This window comes from Pongo abelii, chromosome 1, assembly GCF_028885655.2.
Source record: "Pongo abelii isolate AG06213 chromosome 1, NHGRI_mPonAbe1-v2.0_pri, whole genome shotgun sequence".
Taxonomy (NCBI): Eukaryota; Metazoa; Chordata; class Mammalia; order Primates; family Hominidae; genus Pongo; species Pongo abelii.
The window spans coordinates 20,687,897-20,709,014 of NC_071985.2; the positions used below are offsets into that span (position 1 = coordinate 20,687,897).

General features: G+C 58.5%; 5 non-coding genes and 2 pseudogenes across 5 annotated transcripts; 5 read left to right on the top strand and 2 right to left on the bottom strand.

Moving 5' to 3' along the window:
* Nucleotides 1-3,403: 3,403 nt before the first annotated feature.
* LOC129052900 (small nucleolar RNA SNORA51) lies at nt 3,404-3,528 on the bottom strand (annotated as a pseudogene).
* Nucleotides 3,529-4,548: 1,020 nt separating this feature from the next.
* LOC129047485 (dual specificity protein phosphatase 5-like) lies at nt 4,549-5,797 on the bottom strand (annotated as a pseudogene).
* A 3,974-nt stretch (nt 5,798-9,771) lies between these two features.
* Nucleotides 9,772-9,891, top strand: LOC129052643 (5S ribosomal RNA). Its single transcript, XR_008517737.1, has one exon. It is a non-coding gene; the product is annotated as a 5S ribosomal RNA (ribosomal RNA).
* Nucleotides 9,892-12,069: 2,178 nt separating this feature from the next.
* LOC129052635 (5S ribosomal RNA) lies at nt 12,070-12,188 on the top strand. The gene has a single exon (XR_008517726.1). It is a non-coding gene; the product is annotated as a 5S ribosomal RNA (ribosomal RNA).
* Nucleotides 12,189-14,382: 2,194 nt separating this feature from the next.
* Nucleotides 14,383-14,501, top strand: LOC129052613 (5S ribosomal RNA). Its single transcript, XR_008517689.1, has one exon. It is a non-coding gene; the product is annotated as a 5S ribosomal RNA (ribosomal RNA).
* A 2,178-nt stretch (nt 14,502-16,679) lies between these two features.
* On the top strand, nt 16,680-16,798 carry LOC129052405 (5S ribosomal RNA). Its single transcript, XR_008517411.1, has one exon. It is a non-coding gene; the product is annotated as a 5S ribosomal RNA (ribosomal RNA).
* Nucleotides 16,799-19,000: 2,202 nt separating this feature from the next.
* LOC129052648 (5S ribosomal RNA) lies at nt 19,001-19,119 on the top strand. Its single transcript, XR_008517742.1, has one exon. It is a non-coding gene; the product is annotated as a 5S ribosomal RNA (ribosomal RNA).
* The last annotated feature ends 1,999 nt before the right edge of the window (nt 19,120-21,118 follow it).

Consider the following 21,118-nt stretch of genomic DNA (forward strand, 5'->3'; position numbering starts at 1 on the left):
CTGTGGTCTTTGTGCAAGTTTGTAGTTTTTGCAGAGTCTTTTGTGTGATAGTTTTTATCATTAGGCATACTTGTATGAGAACCCTCTCTTTGTGGCCTTCCCCAGCTCCATTTGTAAAGGTTTTAACACAAGTGACTTCATTTTGTTTCTGACAACTTTTACATTTCCCCTTCTTGATCAAGATTGTTCTTTGAAAGCATCACTAACCAATCGTACTATAGTTAGATTCTGATTGTCCCTCAGTGATGAGATGTACCTGTCCTGAGCTGTTAGTCTGGTCTAGCCCTGTATCCAAGGGAAATGAATCACGACTAGCAAAACCCTTTTTTGCCACATTTGAGCAACAAGAGAGGTCTAGAGGGAGTGGCTCTCAGGCTAAGTCCACCTGGAGTCCATTGTTAAGCCCAATTTTGTCTGTTCCGTAGGCCTTTGCTATCATCCAAAGTTCTGGGCCAGAATTATTTTCTTAGGAGTTGCACTTTTGCATAAATTTGTTAAGCCATGGGCACAAAGTTTTTTAAAAATAAAATACAAAGCAAGGTTAGGCCAGGTGCAGTGGCTTATGCCTGTAATACCAGCACTTTGGGAGGCCAAGGCGGGTGGATCTTAAGGTCAGGAGTTCAAGACCAGCCTGGCCAAGATGGTGAAACCCCATCTCTACTAAAAATACCAAAATTAGCTGGGTATGGTGGTGGGCACCTGTAATCCCAGCTACTCGGGAGGCTGAGGCAGAGAATTGCTTGAACCCATGAGGCGGAGGTTGCAGTGAGCCAAGATTGCACCACTGCACTCCAGCCTGGGTGACAGAGCAAGACTCCATCTCAAAAAAAAAAAAAAAAAAAAAGCAAGGTTAATAGTAATATGATAACCCCAGTTTACATAATGATTTTGAGCCATGAACCTAGGATTAAATGCAATCAACTGAATAAATCAAATCATTATAGGGAACTAGGTGAGGTCTGTTATAACCATGTGGACTTTTTTTTATTTTGTGTATTTGGGTCTCAACTTCTCCAGAAAAATTTTTCAGGTACAGCACATAGAATTAGCAATAACACAGGCATTTTCTTATTTAACCAAAAACTAATATGGAGCAATTTTATCGTCTGGTATCCCATGACTGGGTTGAATTAAAGCCAAGAATGCTATCTAAAAAAAATAAAAAAGACCAATGGTACAATATAAACAAAAACCTGTGCTGGGGATGTTGCCAAAGTTACCTACTAGGTACACTAAAGGATTTCTTAGATCAGGTTCTGTCAAGTTACCCACAGTAGCTACAATCGTGAAATTTCAATTATGTCATTATCATGCCAAGTAAAAGAGGTAGGCATAAGCAAAGAAAAACTAAAAGAAGCAAGATTCTTACGGTGATGGGGAGTCTTGTTCTATTATCTTGGGAAAAGCTGCCCACATCATGAAGCCAATCAACTTCTTGTTCTGGTTTGCAGTTTTAATGTCTCTGATTATGGCATCAGGTGGTCAGTGAACTTTCTGTATGGCCCATACATCAACTATGAGATTTGTCTTATAAAATCCATTTATGCTGGATATTGTGGTTCAAAGCTGTAATCCCAACACTTTGGGAGGCTGAGGTTGGAGTGTGGCTTGAAGTCAGAAGTTTGAGACCAGCCTGGGCAACAAAGAGACACATCATCTATAAAAAAATTAAAAATTAGTTGGTCATGGTGATGTATGCCTGTAGTTCCCAGGTACTTAGGAAGTAGAGGCAAGAGAAACACTTGAACCCAGGAGTTCAAGGCTTCAGTAAGCTGATTGGGCCACTGTACTCCAGCCTGAGTGACAGAGCAAGACTCTGACACACACACACACAATAAAACCACCTAGTTTCAACTTACAGGGCTTCAGGAACACAGCGACTCTTGGTACTTACATGGAAGAAAGCTGGATTGGGGGAACCTAGAAAAATTTAGGATGCAGTTCATTCTACAGGCAAATAATAAAAACTCAAAAACAATGCACAGGGCTATATTCTAGCAACAGGTGTATTACAGCTGTTCTTTGGAAACATTACTTTTCTCTTCACAGTCTTCCCAATTTCTACCAAAGATCATCAGAGAAAGACAAAATGTTTCGCAGAATGAGTTCAGTTTTATCAAATTTTGCCTAATCACTTGCATAAGCATATCAAGAATAACAACTGGCTACATTGTAATTTCAGATTTAAAAACCTCTTGAGGCTGGTCACAGTGGCTCACACCTGTAATTCCAGCACTTTGGGAGACCAAGGTGGGAAGATTGCTTGAGGCCAGGAGCTCGAGACCAGCCTGGCCAAAATGGTGAAACCCCATCTCTACTAAAAATACAAAAATTAAGGCTGGGTGCAGTGGCTCATGCCTGTAATCCCAGCACTTTGGGAGGCCGAAGCAGGTGGATCACCTGAGGTTGGGAGTTCGAGACCAGCCTGACCAACATGGAGAAACCCCATCTCTACTAAAAATACAAAATTAGCTGGGCATGGTGGCGCATGCCTGTAATCCCAGCTACTTGGAAGGCTGAGGCAGGAGAATCACTTGAACCTAGGAGGCGGAGGTTGAGGTGAGCCGAGACTGCGCCACTGCACTCCAGCCTAGGCAACAAGAGCAAAATTCCGTCAAAAAAAAAAAAAAGGATACAAAAATTAGTCCGACGTGATGACACCAGCCTGATTCCCAGCTACTCATGAGGCTGAGGCATGAGAATCACTGGATTCCCCCTCCCAGGGGGCAGAGGTTACAGTGAGCCACGATCGTGCCACTGCACTCCAGCCTGGGCGACAGAGGGAGACCTTGTCTCAAAAATAACAACAACAAACCCTTGAGGCTAGGTAGCCAAATCAAGACAGACTTTAGACTTTGTTTACAGTATCTATAAACCCCTTAAATATGACATTCCAAAGTCATGACAATGTAACAAATATTTCCAATTGTATCTTGCTATAGAGGTGATTCTTATTGAACTTATGGAAATAATTACATTTCCATTAAAAATAAGTATATTCATGAAATCATTTCCAAATTTTGGAGGTACTTAGTAGGAAGAAAAAAATAAATGTTTTCACTTTTGTTCACAAATGTATGCTTTATCAAATTGCTGAAAACTTTAGATAGCATAAGAAAAAATATTTTCTTAAATTTGGGAAACAAAATATATAAGTAAAGAGCCATCAGTATTTTAAATAAAAGTCAAGAAAACATTATTAGTTATTCAATCTCATGTAATTAATTTTTTGTTTTGCTAAATCTTATTAGCAATTTCATGAATTCATCAGTTTCTTCATTAGAAGTTCTGGACATCTTTTTTCCTAAGCACTTGGTAGCTAATAAAAGAGAAATATAAAAATTTTTTTAAAAAAGAAAGTTCTGGAAATGTTTATGTGGTCTGCTGATTTTATTTTCTTTTTCCATGTTGCCCCATTCATAATACAGACCAGGCTTGGACTGAGGTGTATATAGGATAGGTTTACTCTGCCTCCTCTTTCTATTCAGTCAGTGAAAGAGCACAGCCTGTGATAAGCACCAAAAGGCCTCCATTGATCTTTTTTCCTTTTTGCTATTTTTATTTTGCACTATAAACAACAACAACAATGGTCAGTAACATAGAGCTTTTGTTCACATTTGCATGGATTGCAAAATCTGCAAATTCCAGAAGTCAGTGGCTTGAAGACAAAACAACTGTCACAAGAGACACAACACATAGAAGGACAGGAAGCTGAAGAAGACAGTTTTCAACATTACTGACCCAGGATACACAGCAAGTACCCTTTTCCTCCTGGCACCTGCTGCCGCCACCTTGATGGTATGATTTTTTGATCTATGATCTGAAAAAATATTTTCTCAAATGAAGAGCTGCTGAGAAGAAGTGCAATGAGATAAGTTCAAGTATGAATAACAGTCATACTTATTCAAGTGTATATTTGTATCATACTTATACAAGTCCAAGAAAGGCCAACGTCTTGCTACTTCAACCAACTGCCTCCATTGGACCCAAGAGGGTATGTAAAAAACATTTCAGGGTTCAAATTGGCATAGATATCATGTCTCCACAAACCCTGTAGGGTTACTTTCCTGACTAGATGGTGATCAGCTTATTTCCTGAAGCAACGGAGACAGACATTGAGACTGCCAAAGTTCGAAAAATAAGGTGGAAATTGTGCTTCTTTCAAATGAATTGGCTTCATAAGTGCCATTTCTGCTGGTCCAGCAACTTCTTTCTCCCATGTTGCTGCAGGTATTTATTGCCTTATGCTTGAAATGAAAAGGTGAACTTTGAGGTGCAAGGACTGGGCAGTCCCGCGAGGGCAGGGGGTCTGGAAGTACAGTAGTCAGCACATGCTGTGCTCCTGTAATTGCTTGGCCTTCCTTCAATCCTGAGAACCTACCCTGAGGTCTGTGTGAAGTTCATTTGCAAGCCTGGTGACCTCTCACTATGTCACTGGGGCAAGATGACAAAGTGAGGTCTTCAGTATTGCACAGATGTGAAATGTCCATTCTTAAAAACAAAAACCATAGCTGCTCTTGCGGCTCAGCTGGTTCCTCTATCCCAGTTTTAGCAGAATGTGGCTGTGGCCACAGGGCTCCTGCTGAGCTCTGAGACTGTCCAGTGGGTGGGCACTGGGGCCAGCACTGAGGCAGGGAATGTGCAGTAGACACCCTTCAAGTCAGGGCTAAATGTCTGCAAATCGCTTATCAATGAAGAGCCTGCTGCCTCCCCCTGGTGGGAGGGAAGTTGGGCATTCGGTGTGGAAGGGAGGATTTCAAATTCCTACTGCAGGAGCTGGCCCATGAAGCCAAAGTTGGGTGAGATCATGCTCCTCTTCCACTTGACATAATTGAAGGCCTCCTTCAGGCAGAACTGCTTGGTCTTTATGAGGTAAGCCATGCAGATGGTGGGTGAACAGGAGAACCCAGCTTCACAGTGGACCAGGACCTTGCCTTCCTTTTCTCTGACACGGTCAATGAAGTCTATTGCTTCTTGAAAGTGAGAGCTAATGTCAGCCATGTGGCCTTCTTCCACAAGGATCCATTTCTATGTAGGTGGATCTTGCAAGCCTCACAGGCAGGTCCACAAGGGGACATGCAGCTGGGCTGTGACGTGTAGCTTGATGAGGAACTTGCACTTGGATGCATGGTAGGCACCTCCAAGGTAGAGGAAGGAAAGGATTTCAACTGGACCACACTGATCATAAGCTGGCCTGTAGTTGATGTTTAGCACTACTAGCTTTCCACACTGGCTGATGAGAGCTCTCTCACTTTGAAACAAGTGAAACGAGTTTTACATCCATGCAACCCTGGAAGAAGGTCTCATATCCCCCTTTGAGGAAGTGGACCCGCCAGCAGGAGGGCAGGCAGGCGAGCAGTGAGGTGAGAACAACCCGCCGGGCACTCTCCTCACACAGCTTCTGCCCGTGGCGGCTCCCTTAGTTCAGCACCACCACGGCCACCAGGATGCTGCCCTCCTGCAGCAGCAGCGTGCTCCGAGGCATCTGGCAGCAAGTAGCACGCTGACCCCACAGCCGCCCCAGGCTGGCGCACACCACTGAATAGAGGTTGATGTTGAATGAGCCAGGCACGCTCAAGGCGGTAAAGGCCAGGTAGGGCCGGCAGCCAAGCACCATCCAGCCGGCCGTTGCCTCCTTGCGGAGCATCTTGCACACTGGCGCCAGCGACCCAGCGACCCAGCGACCCAGCGTCACGTGCTCCGCAGGTGCCCAAGGCCAGGGTCCCCATGGGCGACCCATGGGGCTGCGGCTGCTGACGGAACTAGGCCCCAACCGCGGTGCAGCTCTGCTTTCCATTGGTCTTAAAGTTATTAGAAATCTGTATTCAAGAGTACTTGTTAGAGTTCTTTCTATGAATCTGATTGCAGATGCCTTTAGAGAAAAGTCAAAACAATAACTATGGATAACAAAAACTTAGAATAGAATAATTATGGTTAAAAATCTGATGAAAGTTTATTATAACCAGAAATTGACAAGAAACTGGTTATTTTGTGGCAAACAACATAAGCAGAATTACAACTGATGACATCTTAGATTTCTAGGAGTTTTACACAATTTTGGAACATTCAGATCAATAGCACACCCATAAAATATAACTGAAAGAAGATCTAGTGTAACTTATTTGAAAATGTCTTTCATATAGTTTATCATCTTCAAATGAGCCCGATTTAGTTTAATATGTCTCTTTTATAAACCTTTGAAAAGTTTCAGGGCCCTCTGGAACTTCAAGTTAATTCAAGATAAAAAAAGAAAAGACAATTTAGGATGTGATCCTGGGAAAGCTTGCCAAAGATATCAAAAGGTTAAAAACACTTTATCAAAACAGCATCAAATGTCACTGTGAATTAATAGTCATTTATTTAACCAGGATGATAATCAAAATACTTCAAAATGAAATACAGAAAGTTACACGAATTTTTTTAAAAACCCTTAACCCTTTTAAGTGCTGTTTTGTCAAGTAATCAAAAACCTAATAAAAACAAGCAACATGAAACACAGATAATTATCCTGATAAAATGTAAAATCTTTGTTTCTTAGACCAGTTATCAAAAAGGTAAAGAAATATCTCCGGCAATATGATTGCTTCAGCCTCCAGAAAGCATATTTAGAGAACCTGGAAGTCAAACCTGACGAAAAGGTACTTGAATTCACTAAGACAAAGGAAGAGTGTGTGCCCAAAATTAGTACTGTTCGCCATATTATAGAGGAATGTAAACAGGTACTCTAGTACCTTGAACAGGGTAATACATGGCTTTTAGAAAAAGTAAAAGCTGGCAGGCACGGTGGCTCACACCTGTAAACCTAGTATTTTAAGAGGCCGAGGCAGGCAGATCACCCGAGGTCTGGAGTTTGAGACCGGACTGGCCAACGTGCAGAAACCACGTCACTGCTAAAAATACAAAAACTAGCCAGGCGACGTTGGTGCGCACGTTTAGTACAAGGTACTCGGGAGGCTGAGGCAAGAGAATGGCTTTAACCCAGAAGCGGAGGTTGCGGTGAGCCGAGATCGAACACTGCACTCCAGCCTGGCCAACAGAGCGAGAATCCGTCAGAAAGAAAGAAAGAGAGAAAGAGAGAGACAGAGAGGAAGAGAAAGAAAGAGAGGAAAAACAAATTTCAGACTATACGAAAAGCAATAATTCATTAAATAGGAAGAAACAGATCTCTAGTAGAAGTAATAGATTATAATGTGACTCTGTCTCAAAAATAAAAATTAAAAAAAAGAAAAAGTAAAAGCATGTGAAATTGCCGGCTCACATGAAACAATTCAGGTATGTTAAGAAAAACCGAGTTCAGAATCAAATTATTCTGAAAGAAAATATTCAACTGTAAAGCTGCAGTTCAGAACATGGTTGAAAATTTAAAGAAACGGCTCTGGGTGGGTGAAGCAAGAGAGGGCCTTGCAAGAGGGGCAGCAAGGGATCCAAAACAATCCCCCGGCCGCAAGGCAAAAGACCAGAGAAGATCCCAGGACTGTGGGCCCTGGGCCTTGACGCCTCAGAGCACACCAAGTCCGGAGCCGCCCAAAGTCATGGACGCTCTGGAGCTCCGGAGCCAGGGAAGGCCTGGAGAGTCGGCGGAATGGAGGCTGCCTGGAGATCCCGGAGCTTGGGCAGGGGAAAAGGCCTCTGGCACTCCCGCGCGGAAACAGGGTGGTGCTGCGGAGGTCCAGCGAGTGGCCTAGGCACAAGCAATCACGGAAGGCTCTAAGAGGCCAACAGAAGGCGAAAGGCGGCGGGCAGCGGTGCTTAGACACGGAGAGCAAACCAGCCAGGCCTCCGGCGAGCAGCTCCCCGGTCCGGATAAAATCCCCGTGGCACCGGAATGGAGGTGGCGCATGGAGTCGGACGGGCCTGGCTGAGCCGCGCTCTTGGGGCAGTCAGTCGGCACTACCAGCGTCTAAGGCCATACCACCCCGAACGCGTCCTGTCTCCTCTGATGTCATGAAGATCAGCAGAGTCTGGGCCTGACTGGTACTTAGATGAAACGCCACTTGAGAAAACGAGGAGACGCAGGCTTGTTTAGACTTCAAGTTCCTCCCTCTTTACCGTTTGGTCGCCTTACTTCTCAACCGGGCCGTAAATCTGCTCCCCCTTTTCAGCACACCTACGCCTACGCCACAGCCCGGGACCGCTTAGTGGGGGCTACCCTGCAGCACAGCCAGGCAACAACATCACAAGTATTCAGGCTGGGTCGCACAACACGATGAAACCGGATCTAGCAGACACTGGGCGGGACGCCTCAGATCAAGTAGGTGCAGGCCAGGATTCCCTGCCGTTCCCGGTGCCTTCCCGTTACCGGAACGACCAGGCGATTCAATTCACTCATCGGCGCAATCGCAACCTTCCAAACAGGGGGAAGGGGCGGGCAGGGGCACCAGGTGCCACGGGCGCCAGCCAAGACCTCCGCACCAGGACGCAGGGGCTGCTTTACACGGGGAAGGACATTGCTTCGCCAGCCACCAGGAAAACTGGCCCTGTGCACTCGGATTCTCATTGCCCCCCACTTCGTGTCAACTCCAGTCCCGAGGACACGCCAGAGACCCACGACCTCAGAAACGCCCGGTGACATGACTCCCGCCAAACCGGCGGGCGCAATCTGCAAATCTAGGGGCCCACTGCACGGCACCAAGAGCACAGTGAGGTGCCAAAAACGTAAGGAGCCTACGAAACCCACCTTCAAAGCAAGCAATTCAACAAAGAAAAAGCAGGACGCAACGCGCCGTTCGTCCTCTCGCATTGACCACCTGGCCCCGGTGTTCTGGCGCAGCCCAAGCACCCTCCACCCTATCCCGGCCTGCTCAAAAGGGCGCTGCCTACCGGAGCCGAGCGCTTCCTCTCGAAGGCTCTATCGCTCTCACTCTCTAGCTCCCTCCGCCTCCTCTTCTAGGTTTCCCCCTGGACCTCGCCCTACTTCTGTCCTCTTCCCTCTGTCTCTCTCTCTCCCTTGCTCTGTCCCTCTCTTTCTCAGCCACTCTGTCTCCATCCCTCTCCCCCTCCCCTGTCTCTCTCGATCGCTGTCTCTCTCCCTCCCTCGGTTTCTATCTCTCCATCCATCTTGTCCTTGCTCTCCTTAAAGTCGCGTGTGTGTGTGTCTGTGTGGGTGAGTCTGTGTGTGTGTGTGTGTCTGTCCGTGCCTGTGTGTGCGAGCTCCCGCGCGTGCGAGCGCGCCCGGGTGTGTCTGTGTGTGGGGGAGTGGATTTGCTCCTGGTGGTGGCGGGGTGTGTCTGGGTTTCTCTCAGCCCCTCTCACCCGGGATCAGGCCGCCGCCTCTAGTGGCAGCCCGGGGCAAAGCGGGGCCACCCCCCCGACCCGCTACCCGCCCCCGCGCCCTCTTGCCCACCGGCCGGACGGGCCTTGGTCGGGACACGCGACCGTGCTGGGGGCGTTGGGAGAGAAAGGCCCCGCGCGGCCCGGCCGGCTGGTCGCCCTTGGCCAGCCCTGACGGCTCCGGGTGGGTGGGGCAAGAGGGGGCCTCGCGGGAGCGCCTGAGCGGCGAGGGACGCAAAACGCCACCTCCGCGGCAGGGCGGAGGACCAGGAGGGGGTCCCGGGATCGTGGGCCCTGGGCCCTGACGCCTCGGAGCACTCCCTGTTCCGAGCGGGCCCCATGTGGTGGAAGCTCGGGAGCTGGGGAGCCGGGGGAAGGCCGCGGGCGAGGGGCTCGGGGGTCCCCGATCCGAGCCCCGCGGCCCCGGGCTGGCGGTGACGGCTGCAATCCGGCGGGCATGGCTGGGCCGGGCTCTTGGGGCAGCCAGGCGCCTGTCTCGGCGTCTACGGCCATACCACCCTGAACGCGCCCGATCTCGTCTGATCTCGGAAGCTAAGCAGGGTCGGGCCTGGTTAGTACTTGGTATGGGAGACCGCCTGGGAATACCGGGTGCTGTAGGCTTTTTCTTTGGCTTTTTGCTTTTTCTTTCCTCTTCTTCCAGACGGAGTCTCGCTCTGTCGCCCAGGCTGGAGTGCAGCGGCGCCATCTCGGCTCACTGCAAGCTCCGCCTCCCGGGTTCACGCCCTTCTCCGGCCCCAGCCTCCCGAGTAGCTGGGACTGCAGGCGCCCGCCACCACGCCCAGCTGATTTTTTTTCTATTTTGCGTAGAGACGGGGTTTCACCCTGTTAGCCGGGATGGTCTCCACCTCCTCACCTGGTGATCCACCCGCCTCGGCCTCCCACCCACAGTGCTGGGATTACAGGCGGGAGCCACCGCGCCCGCCCGGCCTGCTGCAGGCTTTTTTGGCTTCCCCGCTGCCTCCCTTCCCCCTACAGTCGCCATGCTCCCCAACCTCCCCTCGCTCTGCTCCCCCTTTATCGCCCACCTACACCTCCGCCGCAGCCCAGCCGGGGACCTCCTCCTGGGGGTCCGCCCCTACTGCACGCCGGGCAGCAGCATCCCACCGCTTCCGCCTCGCCGCCGCCCCGCCAGGAGCCCGGCTCCAGCCTGGGAGGGCAGGGGGCCGGACCCCAGAGCCGCAGGCGCGGGTCCCCTGCCGTTCGCGGTGCCTTCCCGCTCCCGGAACGCCCAGGCCATTCAATTCACCCACCGGGCGGCGCGCCGTCGTCGCAACCTTCCAAACCGGGCGAAGGGGCGGGCAGGGTCAGCGGGTGCCACAGGCGCCAGCCCAGACCTCGGCTCCGGAACGCACGGGCTGCTTCACCCGGGGGAAGGACATTGCTTCGCCAGCCACCAGGAAAACTGTCCCTGTGCACCCGGATTCCCAACGGCCCCCCACTTCGTGTCAACACCAGTCCCGAGGACACGCCAGAGACCCAGGCCTCCGGCCCCGCCCGGTGCCACGGCTCCCGCCAAACGGGCGGGCGGGCGCACTCTGCAAATCCCGGGGCCCGCCGCCAGGCACCCAGAGCACAGGGTGGTGCCAAGAAAGGAAGGAACCTACGAAACCCACCTCCAAAGCAAGCAATTCAGCCAAGTAAGAGCCCGTCTCAGCGCTCCGTTGGTCCTCTCACAGGGACCGCCTGGCCCCCGTGTTCTGGCGCAGCCCAAGCCCCCTCCACCCTATCCCGGCCTGCTCAAAAGGGCGCTGCCTACCGGAGCCGGGCGCTTCCTCTCGAAGGCTCTATCGCTCTCGCTCTCTAGCTCCCTCCGCCACTCTCTTCTAGGTTTCCCCCTGGACCTCGCGCTACTTCTGTCGTCTTCCCTCTGTCTCTCTGTCTCTCTCTCTTTCTCTGTCCCTGTCTCTTTCTCAGCCTCTCTGTCTGTCTCCTTCCCTCTCCCCCTCCCCTGTCTCTCTCGATCGCTGTCTCTCTCCCTCCCTCGGTTTCTATCTCTCCATCCATCTCGTCCTTGCTCTCCTTCAAGCCGCGTGTGTGTGTGTACGTGTGTGTGTGTCTGTGTGTGTGTGTGTGCGTCTGAGTGGGTGAGTCTGTGTGTGTGTGTGTGTGTGTGTGTGCGTGTTCGCGCGCGCGTGCGTGCGTGCGTGTGCGAGCGAGCGCCGGCGCGTGCGAGCGCGCCCGGGTGTGTCTGTGTGTGGGGGAGTGGATTTGCTCCTGGTGGTGGCGGGGTGTGTCTGGGTTTCTCTCAGCCCCTCTCACCCGGGATCAGGCCGCCGCCTCTAGTGGCAGCCCGGGGCAAAGCGGGGCCACCCCCCCGACCCGCTACCCGCCCCCGCGCCCTCTTGCCCACCGGCCGGACGGGCCTTGGTCGGGACACGCGACCGTGCTGGGGGCGTTGGGAGAGAAAGGCCCCGCGCCGCCCGGCCGGCTGGTCGCCCTTGGCCAGCCCTGACGGCTCCGGGTGGGTGGGGCAAGAGGGGGCCTCGCGGGAGCGCCTGAGCGGCGAGGGACCCAAAACGCCACCTCCGCGGCAGGGCGGAGGACCAGGAGGGGGTCCCGGGATCGTGGGCCCTGGGCCCTGACGCCTCGGAGCACTCCCTGTTCCGAGCGGGCCCCATGTGGTGGAAGCTCGGGAGCTGGGGAGCCGGGGGAAGGCCGCGGGCGAGCGGCTCGGGGGTCCCCGATCCGAGCCCCGCGGCCCCGGGCTGGCGGTGACGGCTGCAATCCGGCGGGCATGGCTGGGCCGGGCTCTTGGGGCAGCCAGGCGCCTGTCTCGGCGTCTACGGCCATACCACCCTGAACGCGCCCGATCTCGTCTGATCTCGGAAGCTAAGCAGGGTCGGGCCTGGTTAGTGCTTGGATGGGAGACCGCCTGGGAATACCGGGTGCTGTAGGCTTTTTCTTTGGCTTTTTGCTTTTTCTTTCCTCTTCTTCCAGACGGAGTCTCGCTCTGTCGCCCAGGCTGGAGTGCAGCGGCGCCATCTCGGCTCACTGCAAGCTCCGCCTCCCGGGTTCACGCCCTTCTCCGGCCCCAGCCTCCCGAGTAGCTGGGACTGCAGGCGCCCGCCACCACGCCCGGCTGATTTTTTTTCTATTTTGGGTAGAGACGGGGTTTCACCCTGTTAGCCGGGATGGTCTCTACCTCCTCACCTGGTGATCCACCCGCCTCGGCCTCCCACCCACAGTGCTGGGATTACAGGCGGGAGCCACCGCGCCCGCCCGGCCTGCTGCAGGCTTTTTTGGCTTCCCCGCTGCCTCCCTTCCCCCTACGGTCACCATGCTCCCCAACCTCCCCTCGCTCTGCTCCCCCTTTATCGCCCACCTACACCTCCGCCGCAGCCCAGCCGGAGACCTCCTCCTGGGGGTCCGCCCCTACTGCACGCCGGGCAGCAGCATCCCACCGCTTCCGCCTCGCCGCCGCCCCGCCAGGAGCCCGGCTCCAGCCTGGGAGGGCAGGGGGCCGGACCCCAGAGCCGCAGGCGCGGGTCCCCTGCCGTTCGCGGTGCCTTCCCGCTCCCGGAACGCCCAGGCCATTCAATTCACCCACCGGGCGGCGCGCCGTCGTCGCAACCTTCCAAACCGGGGGAAGGGGCGGGCAGGGGCAGCGGGTGCCACAGGCGCCAGCCCAGACCTCGGCTCCGGAACGCACGGGCTGCTTCACCCGGGGGAAGGACATTGCTTCGCCAGCCACCAGGAAAACAGTCCCTGTGCACCCGGATTCCCAACGGCCCCCCACTTCGTGTCAACACCAGTCCCGAGGACACGCCAGAGACCCAGGCCTCCGGCCCCGCCCGGTGCCACGGCTCCCGCCAAACGGGCAGGCGGGCGCACTCTGCAAATCCCGGGGCCCGCCGCAAGGCACCCAGAGCACAGGGTGGTGCCAAGAAAGGAAGGAACCTACGAAACCCACCTCCAAAGCAAGCAATTCAGCCAAGTAAAAGCCCGTCTCAGCGCTCCGTTGGTCCTCTCACAGGGACCGCCTGGCCCCCGTGTTCTGGCGCAGCCCAAGCCCCCTCCACCCTATCCCGGCCTGCTCAAAAGGGCGCTGCCTACCGGAGACGGGCGCTTCCTCTCGAAGGCTCTATCGCTCTCGCTCTCTAGCTCCCTCCGCCTCTCTCTTCTAGGTTTCCCCCTGGACCTCGCGCTACTTCTGTCGTCTTCCCTCTGTCTCTCTGTCTCTCTCTCTTTCTCTGTCCCTGTCTCTTTCTCAGCCTCTCTGTCTGTCTCCTTCCCTCTCCCCCTCCCCTGTCTCTCTCGATCGCTGTCTCTCTCCCTCCCTCGGTTTCTATCTCTCCATCTATCTCGTCCTTGCTCTCCTTCAAGCCGCGTGTGTGTGTGTACGTGTGTGTGTCTGTGTGTGTGTGTGTGTGTGTGTCTCAGTGGGTGAGTCTGTGTGTGTGTGTGTGTGTCTGAGTGGGTGAGTCTGTGTGTGTGTGTGTGTGTGCGCGCGTGCGTGCGTGTGCGAGCGAGCGCCGGCGCGTGCGAGCGCGCCGGGGTGTGTCTGTGTGTGGGGGAGTGGATTTGCTCCTGGTGGTGGCGGGGTGTGTCTGGGTTTCTCTCAGCCCCTCTCACCCGGGATCAGGCCGCCGCCTCTAGTGGCAGCCCGGGGCAAAGCGGGGCCACCCCCCCGACCCGCTACCCGCCCCCGCGCCCTCTTGCCCACCGGCCGGACCGGCCTTGGTCGGGACACGCGACCGTGCTGGGGGCGTTGGGAGAGAAAGGCCCCGCGCGGCCCGGCCGGCTGGTCGCCCTTGGCCAGCCCTGACGGCTCCGGGTGGGTGGGGCAAGAGGGGGCCTCGCGGGAGCGCCTGAGCGGCGAGGGACGCAAAACGCCACCTCCGCGGCAGGGCGGAGGACCAGGAGGGGGTCCCGGGATCGTGGGCCCTGGGCCCTGACGCCTCGGAGCACTCCCTGTTCCGAGCGGGCCCCATGTGGTGGAAGCTCGGGAGCTGGGGAGCCGGGGGAAGGCCCCGGGCGAGGGGCTCGGGGGTCCCCGATCCGAGCCCCGCGGCCCCGGGCTGGCGGTGACGGCTGCAATCCGGCGGGCATGGCTGGGCCGGGCTCTTGGGGCAGCCAGGCGCCTGTCTCGGCGTCTACGGCCATACCACCCTGAAGGCGCCCGATCTCGTCTGATCTCGGAAGCTAAGCAGGGTCGGGCCTGGTTAGTACTTGGATGGGAGACCGCCTGGGAATACCGGGTGCTGTAGGCTTTTTCTTTGGCTTTTTGCTTTTTCTTTCCTCTTCTTCCAGACGGAGTCTCGCTCTGTCGCCCAGGCTGGAGTGCAGCGGCGCCATCTCGGCTCACTGCAAGCTCCGCCTCCCGGGTTCACGCCCTTCTCCGGCCCCAGCCTCCCGAGTAGCTGGGACTGCAGGCGCCCGCCACCACGCCCGGCTGATTTTTTTTCTATTTTGCGTAGAGACGGGGTTTCACCCTGTTAGCTGGGATGGTCTCCACCTCCTCACCTGGTGATCCACCCGCCTCGGCCTCCCACCCACAGTGCTGGGATTACAGGCGGGAGCCACCGCGCCCGCCCGGCCTGCTGCAGGCTTTTTTGGCTTCCCCGCTGCCTCCCTTCCCCCTACAGTCGCCATGCTCCCCAACCTCCCCTCGCTCTGCTCCCCCTTTATCGCCCACCTACACCTCCGCCGCAGCCCAGCCGGGGACCTCCTCCTGGGGGTCCGCCCCTACTGCACGCCGGGCAGCAGCATCCCACCGCTTCCGCCTCGCCGCCGCCCCGCCAGGAGCCCGGCTCCAGCCTGGGAGGGCAGGGGGCCGGACCCCAGAGCCGCAGGCGCGGGTCCCCTGCCGTTCGCGGTGCCTTCCCGCTCCCGGAACGCCCAGGCCATTCAATTCACCCACCGGGCGGCGCGCCGTCGTCGCAACCTTCCAAACCGGGGGAAGGGGCGGGCAGGGTCAGCGGGTGCCACAGGCGCCAGCCCAGACCTCGGCTCCGGAACGCACGGGCTGCTTCACCCGGGGGAAGGACATTGCTTCGCCAGCCACCAGGAAAACTGTCCCTGTGCACCCGGATTCCCAACGGCCCCCCACTTCGTGTCAACACCAGTCCCGAGGACACGCCAGAGACCCAGGCCTCCGGCCCCGCCCGGTGCCACGGCTCCCGCCAAACGGGCGGGCGGGCGCACTCTGCAAATCCCGGGGCCCGCCGCCAGGCACCCAGAGCACAGGGTGGTGCCAAGAAAGGAAGGAACCTACGAAACCCACCTCCAAAGCAAGCAATTCAGCCAAGTAAGAGCCCGTCTCAGCGCTCCGTTGGTCCTCTCACAGGGACCGCCTGGCCCCCGTGTTCTGGCGCAGCCCAAGCCCCCTCCACCCTATCCCGGCCTGCTCAAAAGGGCGCTGCCTACCGGAGCCGGGCGCTTCCTCTCGAAGGCTCTATCGCTCTCGCTCTCTAGCTCCCTCCGCCACTCTCTTCTAGGTTTCCCCCTGGACCTCGCGCTACTTCTGCCGTCTTCCCTCTGTCTCTCTGTCTCTCTCTCTTTCTCTGTCCCTGTCTCTTTCTCAGCCTCTCTGTCTGTCTCCTTCCCTCTCCCCCTCCCCTGTCTCTCTCGATCGCTGTCTCTCTCCCTCCCTCGGTTTCTATCTCTCCATCCATCTCGTCCTTGCTCTCCTTCAAGCCGCGTGTGTGTGTGTACGTGTGTGTGTGTCTGTGTGTGTGTGTGTGCGTCTGAGTGGGTGAGTCTGTGTGTGTGTGTGTGTGTGTGTGTGCGTGTTCGCGCGCGCGTGCGTGCGTGCGTGTGCGAGCGAGCGCCCGCGCGTGCGAGCGCGCCCGGGTGTGTCTGTGTGTGGGGGAGTGGATTTGCTCCTGGTGGTGGCGGGGTGTGTCTGGGTTTCTCTCAGCCCCTCTCACCCGGGATCAGGCCGCCGCCTCTAGTGGCAGCCCGGGGCAAAGCGGGGCCACCCCCCCGACCCGCTACCCGCCCCCGCGCCCTCTTGCCCACCGGCCGGACGGGCCTTGGTCGGGACACGCGACCGTGCTGGGGGCGTTGGGAGAGAAAGGCCCCGCGCGGCCCGGCCGGCTGGTCGCCCTTGGCCAGCCCTGACGGCTCCGGGTGGGTGGGGCAAGAGGGGGCCTCGCGGGAGCGCCTGAGCGGCGAGGGACCCAAAACGCCACCTCCGCGGCAGGGCGGAGGACCAGGAGGGGGTCCCGGGATCGTGGGCCCTGGGCCCTGACGCCTCGGAGCACTCCCTGTTCCGAGCGGGCCCCATGTGGTGGAAGCTCGGGAGCTGGGGAGCCGGGGGAAGGCCGCGGGCGAGCGGCTCGGGGGTCCCCGATCCGAGCCCCGCGGCCCCGGGCTGGCGGTGACGGCTGCAATCCGGCGGGCATGGCTGGGCCGGGCTCTTGGGGCAGCCAGGCGCCTGTCTCGGCGTCTACGGCCATACCACCCTGAACGCGCCCGATCTCGTCTGATCTCGGAAGCTAAGCAGGGTCGGGCCTGGTTAGTACTTGGATGGGAGACCGCCTGGGAATACCGGGTGCTGTAGGCTTTTTCTTTGGCTTTTTGCTTTTTCTTTCCTCTTCTTCCAGACGGAGTCTCGCTCTGTCGCCCAGGCTGGAGTGCAGCGGCGCCATCTCGGCTCACTGCAAGCTCCGCCTCCCGGGTTCACGCCCTTCTCCGGCCCCAGCCTCCCGAGTAGCTGGGACTGCAGGCGCCCGCCACCACGCCCGGCTGACTTTTTTTCTATTTTGCGTAGAGACGGGGTTTCACCCTGTTAGCCGGGATGGTCTCCACCTCCTCACCTGGTGATCCACCCGCCTCGGCCTCCCACCCACAGTGCTGGGATTACAGGCGGGAGCCACCGCGCCCGCCCGGCCTGCTGCAGGCTTTTTTGGCTTCCCCGCTGCCTCCCTTCCCCCTACGGTCACCATGCTCCCCAACCTCCCCTCGCTCTGCTCCCCCTTTATCGCCCACCTACACCTCCGCCGCAGCCCAGCCGGAGACCTCCTCCTGGGGGTCCGCCCCTACTGCACGCCGGGCAGCAGCATCCCACCGCTTCCGCCTCGCCGCCGCCCCGCCAGGAGCCCGGCTCCAGCCTGGGAGGGCAGGGGGCCGGACCCCAGAGCCGCAGGCGCGGGTCCCCTGCCGTTCGCGGTGCCTTCCCGCTCCCGGAACGCCCAGGCCATTCAATTCACCCACCGGGCGGCGCGCCGTCGTCGCAACCTTCCAAACCGGGGGAAGGGGCGGGCAGGGGCAGCGGGTGCCACAGGCGCCAGCCCAGACCTCGGCTCCGGAACGCACGGGCTGCTTCACCCGGGGGAAGGACATTGCTTCGCCAGCCACCAGGAAAACTGTCCCTGTGCACCCGGATTCCCAACGGCCCCCCACTTCGTGTCAACACCAGTCCCGAGGACACGCCAGAGACCCAGGCCTCCGGCCCCGCCCGGTGCCACGGCTCCCGCCAAACGGGCGGGCGGGCGCACTCTGCAAATCCCGGGGCCCGCCGCAAGGCACCCAGAGCACAGGGTGGTGCCAAGAAAGGAAGGAACCTACGAAACCCACCTCCAAAGCAAGCAATTCAGCCAAGTAAAAGCCCGTCTCAGCGCTCCGTTGGTCCTCTCACAGGGACCGCCTGGCCCCCGTGTTCTGGCGCAGCCCAAGCCCCCTCCACCCTATCCCGGCCTGCTCAAAAGGGCGCTGCCTGCCGGAGACGGGCGCTTCCTCTCGAAGGCTCTATCGCTCTCGCTCTCTAGCTCCCTCCGCCTCTCTCTTCTAGGTTTCCCCCTGGACCTCGCGCTACTTCTGTCGTCTTCCCTCTGTCTCTCTGTCTCTCTCTCTTTCTCTGTCCCTGTCTCTTTCTCAGCCTCTCTGTCTGTCTCCTTCCCTCTCCCCCTCCCCTGTCTCTCTCGATCGCTGTCTCTCTCCCTCCCTCGGTTTCTATCTCTCCATCCATCTCGTCCTTGCTCTCCTTCAAGCCGCGTGTGTGTGTGTACGTGTGTGTGTCTGTGTGTGTGTGTGTGTGTGTGTCTCAGTGGGTGAGTCTGTGTGTGTGTGTGTGTGTGTGTGTGTCTGAGTGGGTGAGTCTGTGTGTGTGTGTGTGTGTGCGCGCGTGCGTGCGTGTGCGAGCGAGCGCCGGCGCGTGCGAGCGCGCCCGGGTGTGTCTGTGTGTGGGGGAGTGGATTTGCTCCTGGTGGTGGCGGGGTGTGTCTGGGTTTCTCTCAGCCCCTCTCACCCGGGATCAGGCCGCCGCCTCTAGTGGCAGCCCGGGGCAAAGCGGGGCCACCCCCCCGACCCGCTACCCGCCCCCGCGCCCTCTTGCCCACCGGCCGGACCGGCCTTGGTCGGGACACGCGACCGTGCTGGGGGCGTTGGGAGAGAAAGGCCCCGCGCGGCCCGGCCGGCTGGTCGCCCTTGGCCAGCCCTGACGGCTCCGGGTGGGTGGGGCAAGAGGGGGCCTCGCGGGAGCGCCTGAGCGGCGAGGGACGCAAAACGCCACCTCCGCGGCAGGGCGGAGGACCAGGAGGGGGTCCCGGGATCGTGGGCCCTGGGCCCTGACGCCTCGGAGCACTCCCTGTTCCGAGCGGGCCCCATGTGGTGGAAGCTCGGGAGCTGGGGAGCCGGGGGAAGGCCGCGGGCGAGCGGCTCGGGGGTCCCCGATCCGAGCCCCGCGGCCCCGGGCTGGCGGTGACGGCTGCAATCCGGCGGGCATGGCTGGGCCGGGCTCTTGGGGCAGCCAGGCGCCTGTCTCGGCGTCTACGGCCATACCACCCTGAACGCGCCCGATCTCGTCTGATCTCGGAAGCTAAGCAGGGTCGGGCCTGGTTAGTACTTGGATGGGAGACCGCCTGGGAATACCGGGTGCTGTAGGCTTTTTCTTTGGCTTTTTGCTTTTTCTTTCCTCTTCTTCCAGACGGAGTCTCGCTCTGTCGCCCAGGCTGGAGTGCAGCGGCGCCATCTCGGCTCACTGCAAGCTCCGCCTCCCGGGTTCACGCCCTTCTCCGGCCCCAGCCTCCCGAGTAGCTGGGACTGCAGGCGCCCGCCACCACGCCCGGCTGATTTTTTTTCTATTTTGGGTAGAGACGGGGTTTCACCCTGTTAGCCGGGATGGTCTCTACCTCCTCACCTGGTGATCCACCCGCCTCGGCCTCCCACCCACAGTGCTGGGATTACAGGCGGGAGCCACCGCGCCCGCCCGGCCTGCTGCAGGCTTTTTTGGCTTCCCCGCTGCCTCCCTTCCCCCTACGGTCACCATGCTCCCCAACCTCCCCTCGCTCTGCTCCCCCTTTATCGCCCACCTACACCTCCGCCGCAGCCCAGCCGGAGACCTCCTCCTGGGGGTCCGCCCCTACTGCACGCCGGGCAGCAGCATCCCACCGCTTCCGCCTCGCCGCCGCCCCGCCAGGAGCCCGGCTCCAGCCTGGGAGGGCAGGGGGCCGGACCCCAGAGCCGCAGGCGCGGGTCCCCTGCCGTTCGCGGTGCCTTCCCGCTCCCGGAACGCCCAGGCCATTCAATTCACCCACCGGGCGGCGCGCCGTCGTCGCAACCTTCCAAACCGGGGGAAGGGGCGGGCAGGGGCAGCGGGTGCCACAGGCGCCAGCCCAGACCTCGGCTCCGGAACGCACGGGCTGCTTCACCCGGGGGAAGGACATTGCTTCGCCAGCCACCAGGAAAACTGTCCCTGTGCACCCGGATTCCCAACGGCCCCCCACTTCGTGTCAACACCAGTCCCGAGGACACGCCAGAGACCCAGGCCTCCGGCCCCGCCCGGTGCCACGGCTCCCGCCAAACGGGCGGGCGGGCGCACTCTGCAAATCCCGGGGCCCGCCGCCAGGCACCCAGAGCACAGGGTGGTGCCAAGAAAGGAAGGAACCTACGAAACCCACCTCCAAAGCAAGCAATTCAGCCAAGTAAGAGCCCGTCTCAGCGCTCCGTTGGTCCTCTCACAGGGACCGCCTGGCCCCCGTGTTCTGGCGCAGCCCAAGCCCCCTCCACCCTATCCCGGCCTGCTCAAAAGGGCGCTGCCTACCGGAGCCGGGCGCTTCCTCTCGAAGGCTCTATCGCTCTCGCTCTCTAGCTCCCTCCGCCACTCTCTTCTAGGTTTCCCCCTGGACCTCGCGCTACTTCTGCCGTCTTCCCTCTGTCTCTCTGTCTCTCTCTCTTTCTCTGTCCCTGTCTCTTTCTCAGCCTCTCTGTCTGTCTCCTTCCCTCTCCCCCTCCCCTGTCTCTCTCGATCGCTGTCTCTCTCCCTCCCTCGGTTTCTATCTCTCCATCCATCTCGTCCTTGCTCTCCTTCAAGCCGCGTGTGTGTGTGTACGTGTGTGTGTGTCTGTGTGTGTGTGTGTGCGTCTGAGTGGGTGAGTCTGTGTGTGTGTGTGTGTGTGTGTGTGCGTGTTCGCGCGCGCGTGCGTGCGTGCGTGTGCGAGCGAGCGCCCGCGCGTGCGAGCGCGCCCGGGTGTGTCTGTGTGTGGGGGAGTGGATTTGCTCCTGGTGGTGGCGGGGTGTGTCTGGGTTTCTCTCAGCCCCTCTCACCCGGGATCAGGCCGCCGCCTCTAGTGGCAGCCCGGGGCAAAGCGGGGCCACCCCCCCGACCCGCTACCCGCCCCCGCGCCCTCTTGCCCACCGGCCGGACGGGCCTTGGTCGGGACACGCGACCGTGCTGGGGGCGTTGGGAGAGAAAGGCCCCGCGCGGCCCGGCCGGCTGGTCGCCCTTGGCCAGCCCTGACGGCTCCGGGTGGGTGGGGCAAGAGGGGGCCTCGCGGGAGCGCCTGAGCGGCGAGGGACCCAAAACGCCACCTCCGCGGCAGGGCGGAGGACCAGGAGGGGGTCCCGGGATCGTGGGCCCTGGGCCCTGACGCCTCGGAGCACTCCC